This window comes from Humulus lupulus, chromosome 4 (genome assembly GCF_963169125.1).
Source record: "Humulus lupulus chromosome 4, drHumLupu1.1, whole genome shotgun sequence".
NCBI classification, from domain to species: domain Eukaryota; kingdom Viridiplantae; phylum Streptophyta; class Magnoliopsida; order Rosales; family Cannabaceae; genus Humulus; species Humulus lupulus.
This window is the reverse complement of record NC_084796.1, coordinates 109,485,233-109,502,140: the sequence shown is the minus strand read 5'-3', so window position 1 is coordinate 109,502,140 and position 16,908 is coordinate 109,485,233.

Below are 16,908 nucleotides of genomic sequence, written 5' to 3'. Positions count from 1 at the left end.
CCATCGTTCACCACCATCCAGAACTCTTTCTCCCTAGCAGGAATATGGGTCAGAGCCTCATATTGACCTCCAAGGGTCTCTGACCGCCTCGTTCTCTTATATATAGCTTCACAAGATAACAACTCGATCAAAATATGTTTAAACTTGGTTAAGAAATAATTCAAGTACAAAGTTCAAGGAACTGAGTAACTTACGAGGACGGTTGAAATATCGATGGGTGTAGTTCTTGAACCTGTTTGACATAAAAAATTGATCCTTGTAGTCATTTGGGTGGCTGGGGAGGTCAATGATGGAGGTTGTGATGGGGAATCTAGTGAGGTAGTAGAATCCATCACCTCCTCCTTTTGACTCTGGATTGGCCTTGAGGCAAAAGAAGTACATAATATTGGTGGGGGTGGTGACGTCCCACTCATGTGTTCAAAAATAGATATTTTAGCTCTGCTAGAAGTCGGTACAAATTTAGGGGGAGCTGGAACGGTGCCAGCTTGACGAGTTTAAATAGTCTATGAAATACTAGTCTAGGGGAAGAAAGGCACTTGCCTTTAGGTGCTCATCACTCCAAGCCCCAAAGTCATCCTGAAGCGAAGTACAGCACTGCTCTCCCTCCATCGGAGGGCGAACAACAAGACCCTCGGATCCCAACTCAATCCCGTGACTCAGTAAAATTTTATTAACCTTGCCTTGAATCTTTATTTGGGATTTGATGTGCTCGACCTCAAAGAAGGCGTTGGGGTCAACCACAATCTCCCTATCCACTACTGGGTCAAAGTGGGGAATAAGGGTCTCGGATGCATTCTGCTTACGATTACTCTTACTTTGGGAAGAAGAGCTCACCACTGACTTCTACTGGCTAGCCATAATTTAGTTCGCCTGGCAACAAAGCGACTTGTTAGAGGTGACCTAAGACACAACCTTTATACAATGATAAAGGTAAGGCAACCCAAGGTTTTGGATTCGATCTATCTACCTAAGATATATACGAGCTAAGATTTCCTAAGCGCCAATGCGTGTACACACGCGCGGTCAATGACCACACGCTATAACCTCAGGAAACCCTTGACACTTTGGGATTCACGTGTCAGACCCAATACCTTTTTGGAAAAGCGGTTTAATGCTAAACAACTCAAGAAACTATGACCTTTAAGATACCTAGAACTAAACCTAAAAACTATCAAATCTTTACATTCACATACTCAGACGATCCTCTTTCAAACCTAGATAACCCAGAAAATCACTTGTTTCTCTTTGTGCATCATTTCTATTCGGAACTAGTGCTATTGTTTTTGGCCTAAAAAAATCCATACTAAGCTCAAATAGAACCAAAGTAAGAAAATATACCAAAAAATTTCATAAAGCTTATTGAAAAATAAGAAGATGAAATTTAAACTGGGCATAAAGATACTTACAGTTTGATTTTTTGGTCGAGAAAATGATAGCAACGCCAGAGGTAATAACCTAGGAGTTTCTGGAAAATGAGGGAATGCAGAAAGCTCTGAAAAATATTTTGAGAAGCAAGAAGAGGAAATTTTTTTAATGCAAAGGTGGTAAGATTCAGGTCTGATTTTCCTATTTATACATAAACTTTGGGAACCAATCTAGGCCACACGATTAGATTAGTTCGAGATCCAAGGGCCTAGATTAAATAAATCAAGCAGCGAAAAAAAGTTGATAAGACAGTTGCCACAGTACTCGAAACTCGAACAGGAACCTATTACAGATTGGCACATGTCTCGTACTCAAGTGAATGGGTAGGCACATTTTCACATAATAGAAGCCTAAAAGACCCTACGTGCGCGTCAGAAGTGACGTCATGCACGAGCAAGAGCTTGCATGAAAATTTTGTACCGAAAAAATACGAGCTGAATTATTTAGCACGAGGTACAGCTGGTAGACAAACGTATGAAGAAAGCGTACAGATAGAGCATCTAGCTAACTCTGTTGTGAGCAGCTCGATTCAAACTTAGCGGCTTACAACAACCAGATAGTCTTCATATCCCCTGTTGCGCCAACAACTTAGTTTGATATGCGAGATAACCATATCGCCTTCATGAATTTTTGAGTGTGACCCATATCAGTTCAGAGTAGTAATTCGGTACCCAGCTCGAAGGAAGTGTTCAGCTCGCGGAAGCCTGATCATAACACATAGTGAAGAATCCCAAAAGACTCAGAGATTCTTTATGTATTTATTACCCGATATTGGGGAAATATAATCAATAGGCATTAATGTATTTATGTAAATGGGATGATACCCAAAAGTAGATGTTACCCAAAAGTAAATGTTACCATATTTATGCATGGTTACCCAAAACTGTCCAGGTAGAATTCCCTAAATACATGAGAGAATGGACAGAAAGGGGGATCGACATCTTGTATACTGAAACTCTGGTGAGAACAAAACAGATTAATAAGAGCGACTCATGGACTAGGTGGATTTTAAACATTGAACCACGTAAAAAGCGTGTGTGTTCTTAATACTTAATACTTTTTGTTTATCCACTTACGGTTTAGTAAAAGCCTAATATCTCTATTTTTGGATTTCTCAATCCATAGTTGGCGAAAAATCGCATCAACATATATCTATATATATATATGATCATGGCTGGTATTAATTTTTTTTTTAAAAGACCCATTCCGCTGCCTAACTCTGATTTAAACTTTTAATACCAACACAGAGTAGCTCCATATGAAATGTTGCATGGTAGGAAGTGTAGATCACCTATCCATTGGGATGAAATGGGTGAGAGGAAGTATTTGGGTCCTGAGGAGGTTCAAAGGACCAATGAGGCCATTGAGAAGATTAGAGCTCGAATGCTCACCTCGCAGAGTAAATAGAAAAGCTACGCTAATCCCAAGCGTATGAATGTGGAGCTCCAAGCCGGGGACTATGATTTTCTCAGAGTTTCACTATTGAAAGGATTAAAACGCTTGGGAAGAAAGGAAATTTGAGCCCTATGTTTGTTTGACCTTTTGAGATCGTGGAGAGGATCTGGTAGGTAGCTTACAGACTAGTTATGCCTCCAGCTTTGTCAGTAGCTCATAACGTGTTTCATGTATCGATGCTCTATAAATATGTGTCAAATACTACACACGCATTGAGATATGAGAACTTGGAGTTACAAACAAATTTATCTTATGAGGAGAAACTGGTTTAGATTCTGGATGGGAAGGACAAAGTCTTGCGGAACAAGACTATTCCTTTAGTCGAAGTGTTGTGGAGGAACAGTAAGTTAGAGAAAGCGACTTGGGAGCTAGAGTCAGATATGTTGGATCAGTATCCCGAGTTATTCAGGTAAATTTCGAGGACAAAATTTCTTTTAGGTGGAGATAGTTGTAGCATCCCAAAACTTCTAATAGAATTAAGTTCTTTGATTAGCGTGTCGGGAGGTCATGTGGGGTAATTATTTGTGAATTTATTTATTTATGTGATTTATATGATTATATGATTGAGTATGCATGATGATGTGTATTAAATTTACTTAAAGATCCATTTTTGTTAAAAATGGGTATTTTCGTAATTTTGACCCATTAATGGTATATTTGTAATTTTATGTGTTATACACTTGAGAGCACATTATTATGTGGATATATTCGGGATATTTGACATGAGTGGGTTCTTTCGAGCAATTTTAGGGGACAAGTCATAACTGGAATAAAAAAATGTCCAGCTCGGGTCGAGCCTAGGGGTATTTTGAGAATTTTTAATATTTTGGGATGTATTAGTAAATGGAATTAATTGGGGGAATATTTGTATTTTGTGGATTAAATTTGGAGTTATGGTGAAATTTGAGGTTTAGCGGGGATTTAGGCAAAAGACTAAAATGCCCTTGGGTTTGGTTAAGGGGCATTTGGATGGGAGGGGTAAAATGTTCTTTTGACCACTAAACTAAGTAAATTTGGACTAAGTGATGATGCCCACTTCTCATTCACGTTCATATCTCTCTCTCTCTCTCTCTCCTAGTTACCTTATTCAAAGGGTTTTGAAGACTAAGCATTAGGCTTATAACCAATCCTTGCAATTATTGATTGAGAACATTGGTAGAAATTGGAGCTTCAAAAGGGATTAGCAGCTATTAACAACCTCAATCAAGCTAGAGATTTAGGTTTTTCAGAGAGGTATGCTACCTTTCTCTGAATTTTTCTTTAAGTTCTTGGTGTTCATAGGTGTTCTTGAGGAAAATTGGAAATTTGAGTGTTTTTCCATATTTTATGATGTTAAGATAGTAGATTGATGATAGAAATGTGTTAAATAACTGAATTATACTCTAAAATTGAATTGAAATCCATGAATTGTATAGATTTTTCAGAGATGGGAAAAAGTGGATTTTTGAAACATATCTTTGGTAATTCTTGTTTAAACTTGGGATTTGATGATGGGGTGTTGTTTTAAGGTTTTTATGAGGTTTTATGACTGTTTTGGTGCTTAATTTTTTAGGTGGTAAAGATTTGAGGTCGATTTGGGCGAGTTTGGGGCATGAGAAATCCCTAGAAAAAACCCATAAAATCTAGTATTTCGCTCCGGCGCCACGGCGCTGAACCAGGTTTGGGTGAATTGTTCCTTTCTGCTCATCGTGGCGCCAGCATAGTTTCAAGGTGAATTTTTTTTTAAAGTTTGGGAATAAGGCTCGGGGGCTCGGGGGACGATTCCACCACCCGGATCGATGAAATTGGAGGTCCCCAAAGCTAGGGATTAGTCCTCGAGCCTATTTTAGTTCTTAATGAGAATACAATTTATGTTGTGACTAGGATTCCTGCAAGGCTCGGGAAAGGGAACGCACTCGGGGTCATTCCGTTATCTGCATAGGTCTCAAGGTAAGAAAACTAGCACATGCACCGTGTTTAGGGCATCTTCCCCGACTTGTGAATGCAGTTATAACCGTGAACAGAATTTGTTTGAAATGTTGTATTCTTGTTCTATAATTGTATCTATAGCATATGTTTTCATGCATTTGTTTGTGACTGATCAGCATGGGCTAGATATTGTGATAATCATATGGAATGTAGGTCGTGATGACAGGGCCACTTTGGGGGTGCAGTATGCAATCACTCAGCACGATCCGTGTAAATGATTTAGATGCTAACATGAGTTTGTCTATACTCTGTGAAGCATATTACATGTGATTTATGTTTTATTGAATTTTTTTTTCTTTCTTGATGGGCCTTGGCTCATGGGTGCTTTGTGGTGCAGGTAAGGGCAAAGGGAAACTGGATCAGCCATGAGTTGGACAGCTCTAGGGGCGGTGTGTACATACTCAACCTGCTCAACCGCCACGGCCGATATTCTTTTGAGGGACTAGGGTATATATCTAGTTTTGCCGCTTAGGTCGACCATTTTTGTAACCTTGAATATATCTTTATTATGTTTATAACCCTTTTGGGATCCCTTGTGTACACTCAAACTTTTTAATGAAAAGTTTAACTACTTTGACCAAAATTTTTAGTACCTAAACCATTGTTTAACTTTAATTATACATTTAAGTCCAAATGACACGCTTAACGAGTTAAGCATTATTTTAAACACACAGTGTAACGGACCTAGAATAGTAGGGTGTTACAGGGCGTGTCGCACACATGTGCTTTCCCAAATTTTATCTCATTTATTTATTTAATTAATAAAATATATGTATTCATTAAAATAATATAATATTTCATGAATGCATAAATATTAGTCAATTCAAAATTAACTTTATCTTATAATTTACAAATTTTAATATTAATTATACTCTTTAATTAAATAATCTTATTTATTAATTCTATTATTACTCCACTATACATATGAGTTGCACTCTTAGAAATTATAGAATTATGTTTATGGAATTATCTCATGTTGTCCATCGATATAATCACTTGATGTAGGTCTATCATCCAAACTATTAGTTCGCTAATAAGAGCTGGTCAAAATTACTGTTTTACCCCTCTAATTACCTATTGTTGCTTAAGTGCAATTAATTCACTAGTGAACAGTTAATTTATAATCATGTTATAAATTTAAGCTCATTAACTATTCAGTTCCATAATTAACCCTTAAGAGAACCAATATTTGATATGTGAGGAAAGCTTGGGGTCTGATTAGTTCGTGATTAGAAAATTGTAATTTTAAAAATTATGATTCTGAAATGAAAATTTTGAAAAATTGCGACTCAAAACATGTTTTTTAAAATGTGATTGGTTCACTATCTGTAAACTGTTTTTGAATTTTAAAATGTTGAATCTATGATTGGTAGAAAATTTAAATATATAAAAGTATTAGAATATGTGATTGGTTCAGCTGAATTTGAAAATTATTTTAATTTAATATTTTTAAACAAATATTGTATGATATAAAATTTTAATTTATCAAACTAAATTTTAAATCTCTATATCTTTTAATATTTACAATATTTACCCATTTATCTCTAAATTTTATTTTTTTAACTTTTTAATTTATAATAAATATATTTATTTTATAATTTATAGTTATAAAATTACTTTGACATTGAATTTAAGTACCCAAAAACATGCTTCAGCTTTTAAATTAAATAAAAATTTAAGATTTATAATAAATATATGTACACATCTAAATAACATTTCTAGTGAATATACATAATTGAAGTATATTATTACACATTTAAGTAAAATTTAATGTAACAAATAATAGAAGAAAACAAAAATAAGATCAAGATTGCTTATTTCACTAATTGATACACGTGTTTTTGGCATAAAAATCTTTAGACAAGAGTCATTTAATCCAAAAGTTAGGAGGGCAACCTAGTAGACAAAGACAAATAAAATCAGAATCAGTACTCATCTAACTTACATTTCTACAAATAAGCTAATATAGGCTTCAATTCCCATGGATTCTATACACAAACAATAAAAGAAATCTAAAAAGGCATTATTTTGTACAATCAAAATTGCAAAATAATTGAAATGGAAAATTAAGATGGAAAAGAAGAGTGGAACTTTTGATCCTTACAAAGCTACAATGAGATTGTTGACGCCGTTTTTCGTCAACTTGAATTTGAAGAGCACTAAACAATATTTCAGGAAAGAAGAAAAGAACAACAGAACTTTTACGTGGTTCAGCAGTTAAAATATGCTCAGTCCACAAGTCAATATTATTGATCTTGATACTCTCTCAAAGCTTTCTCAGAGAAATTCGACAGAGTATTCTCAGTACAAATTTGTGCTCGAATACAAATGAAAATTACCATGCTATTTATAAGCCTGGTTGGGAGAATATCTTCTCCTGATTCATGGAAGTTACAACCAATTCTTCCAATTTGAAATAAATGTAAATAAATACAATAAAGACATAATATCCCATGATAATCAGGATTTAATAGCTGACAACAACAAATCCTTAAGGAATAGGGATCTCCTAACAGCTATTGTGTGCAAAACGCGTTGTTGACCTCAAAGGCAAGGTTAACGCGCTTTCGAGATCGTCCAACACTTTGAGCTCGTTATTCCAGTCAGCCTCCTCCTTAGCCAGTGATTTAATTGAAATCAATCTTCAGAGACCAATATCTTCGAGCATACAACTAAGGCTCGAATAACACCCATATGCGTCGGAGAAGATTCTTTCTTTCAAGCTTGAAGATTAAGCTCAAACCTGTTCAACTTGTGCTCGATCGCCAACAAGAACAGGTCAGGAATAATGCATATTTATACAAGGGTCTAGCCACTGTTTGTTATTTTTGAGCTTATGCTTTACGAGCCTATATTTCGAGATTCATTATTCATCCTTGAAATTTGGGTGTAACATTTTGCCCCCTTAAAAGTGTTGGTTTGAATTCTAAGAGAAGGAAACTTTTGAACTCCACTTTCGAGAATCGTGTCACCTACCACACTCAAGTGCGGACACGCGTCACTTGGGGGTTGAATACCTAGAGTACTCGAGCACTCTCTTTTTCTGGGCACGTTCCTCCCAATTCATTTTGCCACCATATTTGTGGAATCAAACATGATCCCTTGGATCTTCTTCTAATGCAAACCAACGGTCTAGATCAATTCAACTTGTGAAATGCTGACTGGGGGATATATATACCCCTTCTCCATCTTCTTCATTCCCAGTTTTATTCTTCAAAGAGCACAAACCAAAGAGAAAAAGAAAGAAAGAACCAGTGCTTTCTTTGCATGTTTTCTAAACCGAAGAAACAAAGCAACTCCAGTACCTTCGGCTCTGTGGGATCATTCCTGCTTCCGATCCTCCAGTCGGCGATCTCCTCATTTCCATGAACCAATTTGTATAAGTTCTATGATCTCTCCTAGTTGTGTACGTATATATATATATATATATGTATGTATATATTCTCTTGTTTTTACGTTTCTTTCGTCTGTGAGGATGTTTCTCTGGTTTTTACTAGATTTTCAAGGCTACTCTCTTGCATTAGGCAAGTTTGTTTATTTGAGGGGATTTGTTATGACCAGAACCACAGTTTAAGCCCAAAAAAATTTGGTAGGAATAGGTAAAATGGTGTTTTTTAGGTAATAGGGTGTTTTTGGTCATAGGCTTCATGTAGCTTAAGAAATAGGGTTTAATGCACGAATCCCGAAAATATCACCTTTCCAGGTAACTACCAACTTTTTCCGTGGAAATCCGAGATTCTTTTTAAGCTGGTAATAACCGTCCCACTCTAGCGTGGGTGCACGCTCGATCCCCCGAACTTTACAATAGTTTAGGGGTAGTCATTCAAATTAACCTTGCCCTTTCGAGCCTTCAGGCTCGATTCAAGGCAATCTTGTTATCTCGAGCCTGCAAACTTGAGTTATTAAGATAAATTTTTCCATTCTTTAAAATTATGGGCCCTCACCTTTTTCTTTCTTGTTAGATGTCGCAGTCTTCAGAGAAATGGTGGGGGCTCAAGCTTGCCATCCTTTACCATCCCTTAATCACTGGACATGAGTAACCTTTCACACGAAATCGGCGATTGATTCGCGAGCACAAAGAACGGTGCAAGTAAGAAGATATACGAGCTCACTTACGACGTCAAATCGATGAGGTCGGGGAAAGAAAAAGGAAGAGACTCCGAGTCGCAGCCTATCCAAACCCGGATCCCAAGACTTGACCCATTCCATTAGACCCCAAACTCAAAGCCACCATAGTATTTCCACCTCATGAGCTCTCATTCACCCTAATGGAGAATACTTCAAAACAACCAACCACCTCCCAAGCCAACTCAATCCCTACCTCGAAGGAGGATTTTTTTGAGGCTGAGCACTGTCGGAGCTCAGTCGCTTCCACCAACCACATCTCTGAGTTGTTGGCATGCCATGGTCTTAAGCTATCTGGTACGCTGATGTGTCGACCTGCAACCTCAAACGAAAGGAGTAGCTACGCCTCGGGAGATGGAAATCCCGATCGGAAGGTCAAGCTCGCTGCCTGGAGCTGCGAGCACATGAGTTCTGGGGCCTTGCTATAACGCCCCAACTCCAGGGACCGCTACAGTGCACATTGCAAACAGTGCTAAACTCGCTAATCGAGTCATTTGGCCAAAAACGTGTAACTAAGTATGATTAGTAATTTAGGGATTAAAAATTTTGGTTAAGATATAACGTTTCACTAGAACGTTTACGGTATACATTGGGATCCCAAAAATATAATTTCAGAGTCTATTACAAGAAAATATTTACATCAGGCCGTTCTAAGCAGCAAAACAGGGTTTAACCCTAGTTCCCCTTTCAAACCTCGCCCAAGTATTGGTCGAGCAGCTGCATATGTACACGTCATCACCTAAGCTCTCCAACTCAAGGATGGTCCAGCTTTCTTTTGCCTTTACCTGCAACACAAAGCACCCGTGAGCCGAAGCCCAGCAAGAAAACTCATATGCTCATAAACAGTCATATCATGATATCAAATCATATCTGGCATGCCTAGCAACATAGCTTTATTCAAGCATGCAAATAAATTCACACAATGCTGGGGTATCCAGGATAAGAAATCCCGCCCTTCTGATTGGAGGACTATCAAGTCAATCCTAATCAGATGAGTGTCTCAACACTTGAGGTTCTGGTAAACCATGACGAGTGACTGACAAGCACGTCACTGTGGGGCCGGTGCCCATAGCCATGCATATGATGATCAAAATGATCATACAGAGCTCAAGCTCTGATTAGATGAGTGAATATCACTTGAGGTTCTGGTAAACCATACTGAGTGACTGACAAATAAGTCGCTAGGGCCTCAGTGCCCATAGCCGTGTAACGACACCGTTACCTGGGCTTTCCTGCAATGGCTCTTATCAGATGAGTGACTGACAAGCACGTCACTGTGGGGCCGGTGCCCAGAGCCATGTGACATAACAGTCACGGGGCTCGCTGGCCCTGGCTCTAAATGGCTAGCCCTTGGCTATACAAGCGCTTTTTAATATTCATCGAACTTGAGGTCGGTCCGGCATTAATGCTCTTTGAGTCATCCAATGCAGAAAGTCGATTAGATCTAATCTTTGTTGGCTTGCGTTGAACACGCTAAGGCCGTCCTAACTTATGAGTCTGCTCCATGTGACCAGTGCCCAGTGCCCAGTACCACTGCCGAACCTGACTAATGAGTCACGGCTTCACAGTTAATACTAGCACCTTTGCCAAATCTGACTGATGAGTCAGTACCATGCACAAGTAAGCACTGCTACCAAACATATATCATATGTCAAACATCCTAAGATGGGGCATTCAGCATGCTTACTTAACAGATGCTGGCATAATAATGATCATGCACGAACACAGAGACTCGTGCTCTGACCAATCTCATATTCATCATTCGTAGCATGCCATAATCACATGTTTCTCGTGCATCACACTTAATCATCCAGCATGCCTCAATAATAGTCATATGCAAATGAGCAAGATTGCTAAGCATTCATTATGCTATCAATGTTTACATTTAAACATCCAACATGCATCAAGAATGACCATGCATGGCACACATGGGGTGCAGTTTTCTTACCTCTGGTTCGAGCGAGAATTAGAGCAAGAACGACCCTTGAGAACGATCGATCCTTTAATCCCTTAGCGGTCACCTAGTCATAACCAAATACAATCTCCAATTAATGAAAATCAACAATGATAGGGTCTTGGTCTAAACCCCACTCTCGGGACCTCGAGACATGCCCACACGGTGAGTAGATTTGATCCCGGGCCTTAAGGATTGAAACCCCGAGCCAAAAACCCTTAAAAACACTTAAAATAGGGTTCTGAAGAAACAGGGCAGCGCTACAGCGCTGCCCTCCTAGCGCCCCAGTGCTCTACTCAGAACCACAACTGCCCAACCTCCTCTATAGGTAGCGCTGTAGCGCCCTACACTGGGCGTTGTAGCGTTACCTTCAGCCAGCTTCAGCCCAGAAATTTCCTCCTTCAATTCTACTATTTCCAACCCAAATCAAAAGCTTCCAAACATCAAATTCAGTCCCAAATGAACCTAAAAACCATCCTCACATGCCCCAATCATCACAACCCAAAGAACCCTAGCCAAAATACCCTTTGAAACCAAACTTTCCAACTCAAAAACCAACTGGAACTTAACTCAGAAAACAGAGTAAAAGCTATAGTTCTAATGGCTAAAAACTCACCTCAATCTCAACAACACACCCTCTTCAATGGTGGAGCATAACCCTAGCTTATCCCGGCTTGATTCCTCAAACAAAGCTTGAAAATCCAGAGAGAAATGAAGGAGAAAACCTATCGGGAGAGAGGGAGAAAGGATACTCTGTTTTTGCTTCTCTTCTTCAGCCTTAATGGTTTATATAAATCTCTTAGGGTGAAAAGACCTAAATGCCCTTAAGCCTAAAATAAAACCTTAACAGCCACCAAGGGCAAAACCGTCCTTCCGCACCTATTTCGTTAATCATAATTAACACTCTCCAATTCCCACTATTCTCAATATTCTCAAACTCCAATAATCCATATCCCATTACCCTTTAATTCCCAGTAATGCTCTAATCATTAAAACCACCTCGAGACTCACCCCGAGCCCCGAACTTAAACCCGTTATGACTAGACCGAACACTTGCATTTCATGATCATCTCATGCCGAAAGGCTCGAACATATCTCCATAATGATGGGATCTCATTCACAAATCACAAAATGCACCTAAATTCACAATTATGCTCTAAACGGCCCAAATTGCCAAAACAGTTTAATAAACAGTTGTGGACCCACATGCATGTATATAACATTATATTATAATATAATTCACATAAACATGCATATAATCATTGAGTAGCATAATATATCAATTATGGCCCCCCCGGCCTCCTAATCAAGGTCCTAAACCTTATTAGGAAATTCGGGGCATTACAACTATCCCCTCCTTACAGAAATTTCGTCCTCGAAATTTATCTGAACTGCTGGAATATCAATTCCACACAACTGATTCCAGTTTCCCAGGTCGCTCCCTCGACCTTCCTATCCCTGCAACATACCTTGAATCAAGGTATACTTTGTTCCTCATAATCTTATTCTTTCTGTCTCATATCTGGACTGGCTATTCTTTTCAAGACAACTTAGCCTTAGTCTCCAAATTCTCATAACTCAACTCATGAGTTCTTTCAACCCATGTCCTCAGCATGTAAGTATCAAATACACTGTTCACAATTGATAGTGCCAAAATAAAATCGAATCAAGTCAACTTGACCAGTCCTATCCAGGACTCAAACTGTCACACTTTTCTAGAGCTCAACTTGCCCTTAACTCATCACCCCTTTCCATGGTGATACTTTTGGAGAAGACATAATCTTCTACCTGGAACTCTATGTTTCTGCTTTTCATTTCAGTAAAACTTTTCCATTTACTTTATGAAGTAAGCATTGAAGTTCTAGCTTCTAACAGTCTCAATGGTTCATTGAACCATCTCATGACCCAGATATAACATCTCACCCATCTCATTCCAATGAACGGGTGACGAATATGTTTTCCCATACCTTATCTCATAAGGTACCTTTTCAACATTGGATCACTCTCTTCCTCTCTCAAAGAGGTCTGAATACTAATCAGTTGTATTATTCATCCTTGCTAACAAAATATACTCTCTTAAAACATTGGTCCACAATGACTCAACGCCAACTCACACTGGCCCACTAACCTGAGCAATCCCACCGCGAAATCCCATCGTGATGCTATCTTATTTTCATTATAAAACACTCAAAGGCTACCATGGCCTCACTGATTCCAACACTCTGATCTGACCTACTATCAGGCTAAGAACTTTACCACCCATTCCATCACATCCCTCTCCATCTCAGGCCATCACTGTGAAGCTTTCATACTCTGTCGCATTCCCATGATGCCTGAACGAAGAAAACAAAGTGGTAACATGAGATTCATCCAGAATCCCCTAATTCATCTTAGTGCTCATCGGATCCCAGATCCGATCTCTACACCACAATAATCGCATACCTGATATTGCAAACTCTTAGCTAATCCAGCTAAGATTTCCATTCAATCTTTCTTATTTGTGGCTCACTTGACCATCTTTCTTTTTGATCTTTTCTGAGATAGTAATCTCAAACACAAACCTAACCATTTGGCCCACCAGAAACCCTACTCTAGTTCTAGTTAGATCCTTTTAACCAACATGTTGTATAGGCAATTACTTTTCTCTGTCACTGAGATGTCATAACAACCTCCAAACTGATTCTGATCTGTAAGAATACTCAGAACTATTTCCCAAGGTATCTGTAATATCCTTACCACCCAAGGACACTCGTGCCCCTAAGGCGTTCGCTAACCTTGGCAAATTTCCGCTGAGAGAATACCACTATATCACCGTCCAAGACGATTACAATTCCCATTCAAATAAACCTTTGAACGCTCTGTTCACCTGATTCATAAACACTTAGCATTAAACAATTTCCCAAATCATAACTCAGCGCTCCCAGTGCCCTTATCTAATATAAACACAATCTTTTATATAACTTCCTCTCTGATCCCTAACTGGTCCTAACCAGATCCAAGATCCATCTTAGAGAATTCCAATTTACCCAATACCTAAGCCTCGAGTTCTTACAACCCTACTGAGCTATTCAAAACAGTGCCCTAAAACCCGAATCCATTCCTGGCACTAATCCAATCACCACTCTATCTCTTCCACATAAAAGAACCCTGAAAAATCCCCTGGAAACACATCCAAAACTCACAGACTAATCCAGTCTGTCCTGATCTTACTGGCACAACCTAGGTGGTATCCACCACACTAGCTAGGAGTTCTACGCATCTCCCTGCAATAAAACTCTAGCTCTCAATACAGATGTCATCAAAATACTAAAGCTATGCACAGTGCCAACTGCCACAAGGCTTTCCACTCTCAAGCCCAAGAAATACTAATCTTTCTTTGCCATTTAAAATTGCCCCACACTTACTTAATTTATCCATATCTCAGATGAAACCAGAGCCAGTCATAACCAGCTCTATCCAAACCATTGAGGAGTCCTTTTCATCACAACTCCCACTTATTTCTTAAGTCACCAATACAGTATCATCTTCCCATCACAACATGACCATGTGATCATCATATCAACTTTATGCCTCTCTATATGCAACAAACAAAGGAACAGCATGGCACCAAAACCAATTAGCACAACTCAGAAATCAAAACTAGAACACTGACCTACCACTCCCGAGGAGCTAGTCTCGGTCTCAGACGCTGACCGCCTCAGGATAAACACTCGAGCTAGAGTCAAGCTGTCTATCCTCTTTTGCTCAAGCTCTCTTATCCTTGGGCAATCCTTTTTTAAATGCCCAACCATGCCACAAGCAAAACATGACCTTGCTTGACATTCCCCCAGATGATGCCTCTTGCACCGAGCGCATTCTGGGTAAGGCTTCCAGTTTTTCTTCTTGCTTGCTCCACTACATGGAGATACCACTATCTGAGCTCCATGCTCCGTGGCACTCTTTTTCTCATCTCTGATGCTCTCAACAACAAGAGCCTTCTCTACCACCTGAGCATAGGTAGAGACTTCATGGACTGGGGCAACTCTGATGCCCTGAGCCATTCCAGGATTCAATCCTTGAACAAACCTTTCTTTCCGAGCTACATCTGTGGGTACCATGTCTAAAGCAAACTTGGTCAACCCATTAAATCTGACAGCATACTCGGATACTGATGCCTTTCCCTGAGCGAGATTCAGAAACTCATTCATCTTGGCAGTCTTAGCTACATCACAGTAATACTTTTCATTAAACAGCTGCCTAAATTCTTACCAATCCATCACAGCTGTGTCTCGTGTCTGGGATACTACCTCCCACCATGTCTGGGCATCATCCCGCAATACAAATGTCGCACAGATCACTCTATCGTGACCTACCAGCCCCATACTGTCAAGAATGGAACTGATCATGCCCATCCATTGCTCAGCTCTAAATGGATCTAGGCCTCCCTCAAAAACTGGAGGGTAATACTCCTGGAATCTTCCACAGAGAAATTCCCATCTGCTCTCAACCCTAGGCTGAGCCAAACCTGGTGCCACTCCTGGCACAACATAGGAAGAGGTGCTCCCCAACAGATCCCGTTGTTGCCTCAGACACCTAATCTCTTCCTCATGCCTCTGCAATCTTGATTGCAAATTTGTGACTATCTGTTGAAAAATCTGAGGGGCAGATGAAGAACTTAACCCCTGGCTGAAACTCCCAGCCTCTGAATAACCACCACCAGGCCTCATTATCTGCCTTGGCTATAAACCTGCTGTTTGAATCTGCAGTCAATAACTTGACCCATCAATTATATGAGCATATCAAAAATGTTACCCCACGGGATAAGTCTTACCACACCATAATCACAAATCACTTGTTGTGCCAAAACATGCCCACGGCATTCACACATCAATCATCTTCCCTGCTCTTCTGTCATTCATACCATGCTTTCAACTCCAGCAATCAAATATCACAATTATGTAATCATGGAGCAGGTAATCAAATGTTCATGTTCATAGATATGTTCACGGAGCATATAATCATAAAATCAAGAGTCATGCTCTTTCAAAATCTCATGCTCCCTAATGCAATGTGCAGGTAAAGCATTTACATTCTATTTAAGAAGCTATGCACATAACAACAGAAATAGTTACCATTCCATGAGTGAAGCTATCTTCAGTGATGAGTGTACATGCCCAGCTTGTCTTCAGGAACACATAAACCTTGGCATGCTCTGATTCCAAAATTGTAACGCCCCAACTCCAGGGACCGCTACAGTGTACATTGCAAACAGTGCTAAACTCGCTAATCGAGTCATTTGGCCAAAAACGTGTAACTAAGTATGATTAGTAGTTTAGGGATTACAAATTTTGGTTAAGATATAACATTTCACTAGAACGTTTACAGTATACATTGGGATCCCAAAAATATAATTTCAGAGTCTATTACAAGAAAATATTTACATCAGGCCGTTCTAAGCGGCAAAACAAGGTTTAACCCTAGTTCCCCTTTCAAACCTCGCCCAAGTATTGGTCGAGCAGCTGCATATGTACACGTCATCACCTAAGCTCTCCAACTCAAGGATGGTCCAGCTTTCTTTTGCCTTTACGTGCACCACAAATCACCCGTGAGCCGAAGCCCAGCAAGAAAACTCATATGCTCATAAACAGTCATATCATGATATCAAATCATATCTGGCATGCCTAGCAACATAGCTTTATTCAAGCATGCAAATAAATTCACACAATGCTGAGGTATCCAGGATAAGAAATCCCGCCCTTCTGATTGGAGGACTATCAAGTCAATCCTAATCAGATGAGTGTCTCAACACTTGAGGTTCTGGTAAACCATGACGAGTGACTGACAAGCACGTCACTGTGGGGCCGGTGCCCATAGCCATGCATATGATGATCAAAATGATCATACAGAGCTCAAGCTCTGATTAGATGAGTGAATATCACTTGAGGTTCTAGTAAACCATACTGAGTGACTGACAAACAAGTCGCTAGGGCCTCAGTGCCCAT